Raw genomic sequence first — 8323 nt, forward strand, 5'->3', positions numbered from 1 at the left:
GTATGCGCTATGCAGGTAAATCTCTCGGTAGTGTCCTGCCATAGAGATAAGCCTCTTACTACTTGCGGGTCCTTTAGTTAGTTTCTCTTGACATTAGTTGGTAGAACCCATAATACCAGTTAACAGGAAGAGTAAGTAGTGTAGAGTAGGGAGCGAGGAATAAGGGAATGTGTGGAAGGGAAGGAAGTCAAGTGACAGGAACTGAATACAAAAGAATGCAAGATGGAGTGAGAGGAGGCAGGAAGCATGAGGCGGGGTGGGAAGAGGAAATGCCTGGTGTTCGGTAGCGAGGTGAGAGGACGAGAGCAGAATGTAATAAGGTATGACTACTTATTTTTGAATAAAGCTTTGTTATTGTAAAAGATCAAATGGAGAAAACAGGCGAAAAGGCTCAAATTATTCATATTCCACTTGAACCACATTTCCACTTTATCGGAGACTTATAATCCAGAATACTGAAAATTTCTTATTGTTTGGCATCATTGACATCCATACTTACCTGCTTTCTCATTCTTTGCATCAGTTTTCTTTTATAACTGTTTTTCAGACTCGGCAGGTACGTAGTGTTTGGTTTCTTTGTTGTAGAAATCTATTACGGTGCCACCTTTTTATCTCCCGCCTGTAGCAAGGCAAGACGATATAGTTTGTGTGTGTGTGTGTGTGTGTGTGTGTGTGTGTGTGTGTGTGTGTGTGTGTGTGTGTGTGTCAGTCTGTCTGTTTGTCTGTCTGTTGTCATAATATCTCGATAAGTTGTGGAAAATTTTTCACCAAAGCTTCAGGAAATTGCAACTATGTGAGTGTGCAGAAGCCTATTACTTTTAGTGAGAATTTGTTCAAAGACGACCGAATGGCAGCCACCAAATACTTTTATCGCCCGCCATTAGCAAAGGCAAGGGGATATAGTTTTTGTCGGAGTGTGTGTGTGTGTGTGTGTGTGTGTGTGTGTGTGTGTGTGTGTGTGTTTTGCCAAAATATCTTCAAATATGGTTTGCAGGTTGCTTTTACCTTAGCTAACAACATATTTTGGCCGGCGGTTACTATTCGGCCCCCGGATGCTTTTGTTTCATTTAATATTGTGAAACATATGCAGAATATTTGATGGTGAAAAAAAAAAAAAAAAAGAGTCATTTGTTCGTCGGAATTCAACAGTTTTGTTCAATTAGTGAGTTGCCACTTTAAACATATACAGTGTGGTCTATGTATAACGCACCTCTTTCAGTCAGCCAGATGTGTCCTCGTGTGCTTTGGGGACGGCTTGGTCAACGTTACCAACTCCTAACTTGAATCATTTACTCATTTTTTATGCCCACTGCCTCACCCACGCTCACACCAGCAGACTGAGCCGTCCCTGCAACGCATAGGATACAGTCAAGTGAGCTCTTATTATTATTATTTTTTTTTATGTGACCGACTCCGGGTATAGGCTTCACAGCCTGCTTTCAAGGCCCAGTAGTCCTCCTACGTACAGACCACACCGTAGAGTAGCTGTGTGGTATAACCGAAGAAGTCTAGTCTCACTGGTATAACTCCAGTTCTTTCCTTTTCTTCTTTTGTGTACCAGGAGAGGCCGTGCAGTGCAAGGTTTGCCCTAGAAATGAACCCTGCAAATTGGAGGACACTCGAGCGAAGATGTGTTCTGGCAGCTGTGTGAAGGAGACCCGCGAAGGGGGTGAGTAATTTTTATCTCATCGTCGTAACTCATTAGGGCCGGTTAGCCGATTGATATGCAGTACAGTAGCCTACATGGGGCGGGGTGGATTATATCTGGTAGTGTCAGAAAGTGACGCGAATTTCCATTCTATATGCAGTGAACACAGTGCACTCCAGCCCCTTGACCATAAACACTTCCTGTGACAGACAGTCTGATGGTGCTGCGTATCTCAGTATATATTTAATACCAGGTGATCCACAGAGGAGACAAACAACGGGGTCAAGCCTCTCTGTCCTAATTCATCACCATTTCCTTCTGCCAGTCCAAGTCCCTCATCCCCATCAATTCCCCAACTTCATGCTCTCATCTCTGCTGCACCTCAGCTCAGGTTACCATCAGCTTCAGGCTTTTTAACTTTTTATATCATACGCGGTTCAGACGTTCAAAGCGCCTCAGTCATTTTCTCCCAGCTATGACTGCCTGCCTCTTTATAGCTACATTTTTCTACCCAGTAATTTAAAGCAAAAACACCTGATATTTCCATTTAATTAGAAACCTCAATTAACATAGGAGACTAGACTAGATGGTGTTTCAAAGAATGTCAAATGATTGCACGCGAGTGCACGCAAGCGCACACACACACACACACACACACACACACACACACACACACACACACACACACACACACACACACACACACACACACACACACACACACACACACACACACACACACACACACACCTTTTCAAGCATAAATCACATCTATTGCTTGGGAAGGAAAAACCAGTGGAGGGTGTTGCATATCAATGTGTCTGGATCTAACAGCATGGAAACAATTCGTGCGCTAGAAGTACTGTATAATGTCGACATTGCCTGGATAGTTAGTATCACATATATTTACTCCCACTGAAAACTTCATGAACACTGTATGCATTATACAGTTTTGCAGAAAAAATGATTTTCTTGACTGTATCAATACATCTTATTAGTCACTTGTAATTTTACGGCGCACTACACGAGTGTAATATGAATCCTCTTAAAAACGAAATAATCAGGGAAAGAATAGGTAGATAAATCTGAAAACCTTATAAATCCGGTGTGAGACACTGTACTCTGTAGTACTGCACAGCTCACTGTTGTATGCACACATATACTCTAGAAATCACACACACACACACACACACACACACACACACACACACACACACACACACACACACACACACACACACACACACACACACACACACAAAGAAAATTAATAAACTATAAGCAAACACAAATAGGAATGTGACAAAGCATCAAAGTGTTTTCACAGTCCCTGTCAGAGGTAGACTGTGGCCATTGGTTGGTTGGTGGGGCATCCGCTTTACAACTGTGGTAGGCTTCATTCCCCGTATAACTGAATCTTATTCTGTATATGATGTGATATTTGAGCTGGCTAAAGGAGTTCGTTGTAGTCGATATCCGGTAACCGGAGATTCGTTGTAAGGACGTTTTTCGTATTATTAGTCCTCACAGTCAGGTATACCTACCATTCCGAAACTAGATGGCACATTTTGCGCAAACCTCCATCCATTGTCTCAATGTGTTCGAGAAACAAGATATTCCGATCACATCTGATAATTACATTTTACTTTGCATCTTTATCAACAAGACATTTCTTAAGTCATGCTTTCTAAGACCATGAATAAATGCAGGTATCATAATTGTCTAGTGTACAAGTATGTTTAGTGTCTTCCCTGCACACTTATTCACTTGCACTGCTTTAATTTGAAGTATATTTCTTTCTTCATCATTTTCAGACGAGAAGTCCTACAGATCGTGCAGTAAGATAAGGGAGGAAGATGGGTGCGACACAGCCACAGTGTTGGGGACGACAACAACTGTATGTACCTGCAACAGTGACCTGTGCAACAGTGGGCCCAGCATCTCGCTACCCTCCGTGTTCGGCCTGATCATCCTGCTGGCGGCAGCTCGCATCCTCCTCAACTAAGCACACCGACACCATCTACCTCCCCTACTACACCGACGCAACTACACTCGAACTCCGGTTAACTTATACATTTCTTTCTTACCAATATATTTTTCTATATGACATTTAATACTACTTGGTGTGTCATTTATACTTATGTCTGTCAACATGAACCAACAATAAGCAAAATCTAGAGAATATTAATATGTAATGTGGAAAATACGTTACTTAAGAATAGGTATTAAAAAACCTAAGCTCACGAAGATATGATCGTAAGCACTGGAGACTTGCAACTTTTACTGACAGACGAATAATTGTGGATTTGTTTGAGAGTATTATCCACGTCTATCACGACCCATCGTTGCTCAATCCCGCCGCAAGAAGCCACTCTACAGGGTGGCCCGTAAATAGCGCTTTGTTAGAATCTCACCTGGTAGTATCCTATGTGTGGCGGGGACGGCTCAGTCGGCTAGTGTGGACGTGGCTGTGGCCGTGGGAATTGGAAATGAATATGATGCAGGATAGACACTGATAACACTGACTGAGCGGTCACCACAACACACGAGAAATCGCCTAGCGGAGTGGATGTGGAGCCTTGTGTGTTGTCCATCCTGTATATAGGAATATCAGATTATATAAGAGGAAAAGCGGAACTTCCTTCATTTCTCAAATGTAAAGCCCATAGCGGTTATCAACATTAACATCCTTTGTGCAGTCGATAGGCAAAAACCTTTTTTCTACTATGAAGTCGTAAATAGATTACTCTAAATTTAACCATACAGAGTTTTTGGGCCTTATCTTCGATAGGACCAAAATGTTGTACACTGCATCAAAAAAGTATCGGTGCACACAAGGCGCGAAACAATCTGACACTACAGACGATGAGAGCTGCAGAATCCCAGATAATTCTACCCTACGTTGATGCAGTTGGTTTCGTGAGGATGGTGTATTCAGTCAGTATATTTTCTAGCCAGTACTGTTAGCATACGTAGACTCAGATGAGAACAAATAAATTACCTCGGAACATCAGGAGCTATATTGAGCATTTAGGATATCATCGGACCCCTCTTCGGCAATATCCATCTATCTATCTATCTATCTATATTTATATATTTACAGTATATATCCAGTGTACTAAACCCTTCATTAGCTTTAACGCACTTAGAGACGATATTAAGTTAAACACAAACACTAAATTATTTTTTCAAGTAAGATAAATTTTGCCAACCAATATATTTTTCGTTATCTAGCCACAACAGCGTTAAATAATAAAATAAAACCGCACATAACCAAGTCTGCATTTTTTGGGGTGCTGACTGTCAATCCAATTTTTCATTTTGAATATTATGCTCTCACACATTTAGCAAATCATGTTGTAATGGGAATTTCTTAAACTGTTGAGTGAATTGTTAAAGTGCTGAGAGAGAGAGAGAGAGAGAGAGAGAGAGAGAGAGAGAGAGAGAGAGAGAGAGAGAAACTTATGTACAGTACCTGAGACAGAACATGGAGTTATTTGACTTGGCTGAAATATAGGAAAGAATGTTAATATAGATTTTTTTTTGGGGGGAGGAGGGAGGAAGGGGAGTTAGGAGTGTACACAGCTGCAGATGAAACTCAGGGACTTGAAGTTAATCCATATTATAAACGGACTGGAAGTGTTAGAGGAACTGAGAAGCGTGTGGCAGGAGAGCTCGTGTCTATTCAGGTGAGGGAGAACCGTACGAGGACAAAGTTGTACTGACAATACTGTATGAATGAGAGACATGGTGCGTGAATGCTAGGGACAGGTAAAAGACGGAAATGTTGGAAATGATGTGCCAGAGGTCTTGATGTGGGGTGGGCTGATTTGACAGGATGAGAAATTACAAGACATACGAGGTGTGGAAGTAGAATTTAGTGTGATATAAAGGGTTGAAGTGTTGGAAATTATCTGTCAAAAGACTTTACTGGGGGTGAGGTGGTTTGACAGGGTGAAAAATACACGATATGAGGGGTGCGGAGGCAGACCTTAAAATGATGTAATGGGTTGACCAGAGTGTGTTAGTGGCATGACTATGGAGAGGATTGGTGACAAAAAATTGACCACGAAGACATATCTAAAACAGAAGGGGTGAAATGAATGGGGAAGGGGGAGAGGAAGATCTAGAAAGAGATGTTAAATAAGAGGTTTGAACATCGAGGAGAGTGAGGGGTGTATATGTAACAGACACAATCTAAATAAACCATAGAATGATCAGTGGTGCCTGTTTGTGGACGTTTGAAATTTGAGTTGAAACTTCCACATAAATGCGAGCTGAGAGAATGAATATGAAAAACTGGGGATTATTTCTCCTGTTTTCGGGCACCATATGTGAAAGCTGAAAGAATCTGAATGTAAACCTAGTACTTAAGGGAAAAAAAAAATATTCAGTCACTTTTGTCGGATCCTTCCAGGGGCCGGCAAGTCACGCTGATAAACCACTGCTGAGATTATTATTTTATGAGCCAGACTAGACAGTTTTGACAAAGCTCCTCTGAATAAAGCTGTAATTTCCTCAGGAAGTTTTCCACGACTATTTCTAAGGTTATGAAATCTATAAGAAAGCTTTTAGGTTAGGTTACATCTGTGTTACTTTGTCTCGAAAGTTATCACGCGTTATAATGAACAAGCAGCACTGTCTGTAAGTAGCTAATATCAACAGACCATAAATAAATGATATGATAAATCTGCACTTCCTTTTATTTCTTTTTCCTTTGCTTTACAAATCGAGAGAACGATGCTAATGTAAATAATCTGACAAAATCTCTACCTACAGCAAAGTTTGTCAAACAGCAATGATGTATGCAACAAAAACTGAATGCGTGAAAGTTAATATGAAATGAGTGACAGTACTGTCAAGCTAAGCTACGTTAAGAGCATTATTGAATGACAGGGCGCGCGCGCGCACACACACACGCACACGCACACGCGCACACACACACACACACACACACACACGCGCACACACACACACACACACACACACACACGTGTACAGTAAGACAGAGGGTTGGGGAAAGGCTGGAAGAGGTGAGAAGAGATAGGGTACTGGGATGTATAGGACGGGACGGGACAGTGTTAACTGGAAGGGAAGCTGGAACTGGTTATGCGACAGAGGCATCGTGGAACAGAGTAAGATAGCAGGTTCAGTACGATAGGGTAGTTACATAAGAGTGCAATGCTTGATTCACATCTCACATTTTCCCTGGCTGGATTGCGAGAGTTCCTATAGTATAGTGATTGTTCTTTATATTCTAGGAATCATACATTTAAGGATTTTATGCTAACTAAAAGCATGTTATTATCATAATTTCGGAATGTTTTAGCACAAATGCAAAGGTTATGTATCTGCTCACTCATTGCTGATGTGTATTCTAACCTTATGCTTTACTAGGTTGGGTTTTCGTTTGTGCACTGCCACGATGAGCTGTTGTGAGGAAATATCCCTGGATTCAACTCGTCCTATGACCTGGATGGGCTAAAGAAGGGGGACTGTGACTGTACTGGGAATGCATAGTTGCTCAGAATATATATATATATATATATATATATATATATATATATATATATATATATATATATATATATATATATATATATATATATATATATATATAATGCTGTTGACGGCAGATTTTAGTATTCACAGACAGAGGGCATTTTACAATGAACCTCTGACGACTACAAAGTGGGTAAAGTGGATGTGTGACGCGACCTAAGAGGGTGGATGCTAAGAAAAGGGATGGCGTAAGGATGGAAAAATACATCCTAGAGGGAGGGAAGGTGAGGAATAAAAATGATAGAATGACAGTGTGAAGGAGAGAGGATGGGGAAGAAAGAATGAGGGAAAGAGGGAGGGAAAGAGAGACGGGGAGGAAAGGAACGAATGAAAATAGGAAGGACAGCAAGAGGATGGAAAAGAGTGGGGGAATGAATGAAGCAATTAACTTTCATTTCAGTCGTTCAGAAGGATGTCAGGGAGGGAGGGAGAACCTGGGAAATGCATAAGGGAGTGAATCAGGGAGCGTAACGAATCAATGTAGGCTATACGAACAAGCAACAAGAATAAGTGAAAAATGAAGACGAATAAAGGGAGGAAGTGGGACACACGAAGATTATTTAAAAAAAAAAAAGAAAGAAAGAAAAAGAAAACGGAGCCTGGAGCAGGAGAAAGCACTTAACAAAAATAGAGATGCAGCTGACAGCGTTGCGGTAGAAGTGGGTGTAAGGGGTAGGGGAAGGAGGTGTTAGGGGTTGGGGGAGGCGTTAGGGGTTGGGGGAGATGTTAGGGGTTGGGGGAGATGTTAGGGGTTGGGGGAGATGTTAGGGGTTGGGGGAGATGTTAGGGGTTGGGGGAGATGTTAGGGGTTGGGGAGATGTTAGGGGTTGGAGGAGGTGTTAGGGGTTGGAGGAGGTGTTAGCGGTTGTGGGAGGTGTTAGGAGGAGGTGTTAGCGGTTGTGGGAGGTGTTAGGAGGAGGTGTTAGGGGTGGGGGGGTGTTACGGGTGGGAGAAGGTGGTGTTAGGTGTGTGGATGGTGGGTATGCGGGACGGGGGAGAAGCTGCTGGTGGTGGGTAGGGTGGCGTTAGGGGTGGGGTTCAGGGTACGAGGGCAAGGGAGCGGAGGGTGTGTGTGGTAGGGAAGGAGGGGGATGTGTAGTGGAACTGGCTGAG

General features: G+C 42.2%; 1 long non-coding RNA gene across 1 annotated transcript; it reads left to right on the top strand.

The window, feature by feature from the left end:
* The first annotated feature begins 1566 nt into the window (after positions 1-1566).
* Positions 1567-5089, top strand: LOC145408623 (uncharacterized). The gene is made up of 2 exons (XR_013898962.1): positions 1567-1669; positions 3463-5089. It is a non-coding gene; the product is annotated as an uncharacterized LOC145408623 (long non-coding RNA).
* Positions 5090-8323: the final 3234 nt, after the last annotated feature.

Source organism: Coenobita brevimanus, chromosome 78, assembly GCF_032717465.1.
Source record: "Coenobita brevimanus isolate Jiangsu-jjx chromosome 78, ASM3271746v2, whole genome shotgun sequence".
NCBI lineage: Eukaryota > Metazoa > Arthropoda > Malacostraca > Decapoda > Coenobitidae > Coenobita > Coenobita brevimanus.